Raw genomic sequence first — 3,100 nt, 5'->3', positions numbered from 1 at the left:
ATGTTTTTTGGCTATTTGTTCTATACCTTTTGAGAACTGTTGGTTCATTTCATTAGTTCATCTATAAATTGTCTATTTTTTCAGTATTTCATTTTTTGAGTCCTATATTATAGTTCTTAACTGTCTTAGAATTTTATTTCTATGAAGAGACACTTTTATAAATGATAACATTTAATTGGGAGTGGCTTGCAGTTCCAGACTGCCAGCCCATGATTGACATGACAGGAATCATAGCAGCATTCAGTCAGACACAGTGCTGGAAAAAGAACTGTGAGTTCTTAATCTTTATCTACAGACAGCAGAAGGAGAATGAGACACACTGACCAGACATGATATTATAAGACATCAAAGCCCACCCCCTCCATTGACATACTTCTTCCAACAAGGCACATCTACACCAACAAAGCTATACCTCCTAATAGTGCCACTCTCTATGGGCCAAACATTCACATACATGAGTGAATGGGTGATCATTCCTATTCAAGCATCACATTAATCATAATATATAATTAGAAAAAGGCTTTCTTTCCTATGTAGGTTGTTTCCTGTGTTTTTAATTGTTGTGTGAAGAAAGAAATTAGGGAACTAATTCTATTAAGAAAGGCTTCAAAAAATTCCTAGCAAAAAATAAAAACACCTAAACAGAAAAGTCGAAACCTGCACTGAACTAAAAACTTTATAAAACGGTGAATAAATGTGAAAAAAAGTATTAAAAAAGATTAAAAGACAGAAAGGACCCCGTGCACCTGGGTTAGCAAAGCTGGTACAGTGAAAGTGCTTGTAGCAACAATAGTGAACTACATACAGACCTAGTACATTTTCTCACAGATACTGAAAATACAAAAATCCTGAAATTCACACACACACACACACACACACACACACACAGAGACACACACACACACACAGAGACACACACACACACACACACACGCACGCACACACACACACACACACACACACACACGCACGCACACTAGATAGTTGAAGCAATTCTGAGCAAATAAAGAGAAATCCCAGGGGTATTATAATACCTGATATCAAATTACAATACAGAGCCATAGTAATAAAAAGCATCATGCTGAATGCACAGAAAGTGACATATAAGCCAAGGAACTACATTAGTCTCTGACTTTTGACAAAGGACAAAAAAAAAAATTGGAGAAAATTTAGCTTTGTTGACAAGTGGTATAGGAAAACTGGATATTGATATGTTAAAAAAAAATAATCAGCTCATTGCACTTACCTTGACTCTTAGTTGTCGGGAACGGTAACCAGGACCTGGTGTGTGCTTCTATCACCCCACCTTCTAACCCATAACTATTATGTGTGAGTGCATCTCCATCTATGTTGGCCAGGCTCATGTCCAGATCAGCAATGCCTGCTGGGAGCTCTACTGCCTGGAGCATGGCACCCAGTCTGATGGCCAGATGCCAAATGACAAGACCATCAATGGAGGACCTTCTTCAATGAGACAGGTGCAGGCAAGCATGTGCCCTGGTCAGTGGAACCTACAGTTATTAACTTCACACTGGCACCTACCATCAGCTCTTCCACCCTGAGCAGCTCATTACAGGAAAGGAAGATGCTGCCAATAACTATGCCCACACTACATCATTGGCAAGGAAATCTCTTACCTTGTCTTGGACAGAATTCACAAGCTGGCTGACCAGTGCACAGGTCTCCAGGGCTTCTTGGTTTTCCACAGTTTTGGTGGTAGAACTGGCTCTGGGTTCATCTCCCTGCTGATGGAGCAGCTCTCTGTTAATTATGGAAAGAAGTCCAAGCTGGATTTCCCCATTTACCACCCCCCCCAGGTTTCCATTGCTGCGGTTGAGCCCTACAATTCCACCCTCACCATCCACACCACCCTGAAGCACTCTGATTGTGCCTTCATGGTAGACAATAAGAAACTTTGACACTGAGAGCTCAATCTACACTAACCTTAACCGCCTTATTAGCCAGATTGTATCTTCCATCACTGCTTTCCTCAGATTTGATGGGGTCCTGAATGTTGATCTGACAGAATTCCAGACCAACCTGTTGCCCTACCCTCTCATCCACTTCCTTCTGACCACTTATGTCCCTGTCAGCTCTGCTGAGAAAGCCTACCACGAGCAGCTTTCTGTAGCAGAGATCACCAATACCTGCTCTGAACCAGCCAACCAGATGGTGGAATGTGATCCTCACCATGGTAAATACATGGCTTGCTGCCTGTTGTACTGTGGTGATGTGGTCCCCAAAGATGTCAATGCTGCCATTGCTACCATCAAGACCTAGCACGGCATCCAGTTTGTGGACTGGTGTCCCACTGGCTTGAAGGTTGGCATTTATTACCAGTCTCCCACTGTGGTACCTGGTGGTAACCTGGTCATGGTTCAGAGAGCTGTGTGTATACTGAGTAACACCACAGCCATTGCTGAGGCCTGGGCTCGCCTAGATCAAAAATTTGATTTGATGTATGCCAAGAGTGCCTTTGTGCACTGGTATGTGGGTGAGGGCATGGAGGAGGGGGAGTTCTCTGAGGCCCCTGAGGACATGGCTGCCCTGGAGAAGAATTATGTGGAGGTTGGTGAGGATTCTGTGGAAGGCCAGGGTGAGAAAGAAGGAAAGGAATACTAATTCATTCCTCCATCCCCTATATCATGTCAGACTCAAAGATACAGCTCTAGCATTATCTGCAGGCATTGATGCTTCTGTTTTGTGTCCATTATGTAATCATGTGTTCTCTGGGTGTACCTCCAACTTTTCTATGATATGTCAAAGGAAATGCTTTAAGAGAAGAAATGAAAAAAAAAAATCAAATTCTCATTTTTAATCAGATAACAGAAAAAAACCCCAAAACCCAAACAAACAAATAAACAACCCTGACTTGACATGGATCACAGGCCTTAATGCAATACCTGGAAGTCTGTGGCTGTTAGAGAAAAACATAGGTGAACCCATGTAGATAAAGGCATAAACATTCCCTGAAAACGAGTAGATTACCTAAAGAAGGGACACCAAGAAATGACAGATGCCACTGCAAGAAGTTTAAAAGCCTTTGCATAGCAATTATTGATGTTTATTATTGGTTTAGAAGAAAAGAAATGTTTGGAGA

At 42.0% G+C, this 3,100-nt stretch overlaps 1 pseudogene across 1 annotated transcript; it reads left to right on the top strand.

Annotated features, from left to right (window-relative positions):
• The first annotated feature begins 1,325 nt into the window (after positions 1-1,325).
• On the top strand, positions 1,326-2,622 carry LOC308433309 (tubulin alpha-1B chain-like; annotated as a pseudogene). The gene has a single exon. The product of its transcript is annotated as a tubulin alpha-1B chain-like (transcript).
• The last annotated feature ends 478 nt before the right edge of the window (positions 2,623-3,100 follow it).

This window comes from Micromys minutus, assembly GCF_963924665.1.
Source record: "Micromys minutus genome assembly, chromosome: 1".
NCBI classification, from domain to species: domain Eukaryota; kingdom Metazoa; phylum Chordata; class Mammalia; order Rodentia; family Muridae; genus Micromys; species Micromys minutus.
Note: the sequence above shows the minus strand (reverse complement) of the source record. Positions and strands in the feature narration are given on the sequence as shown.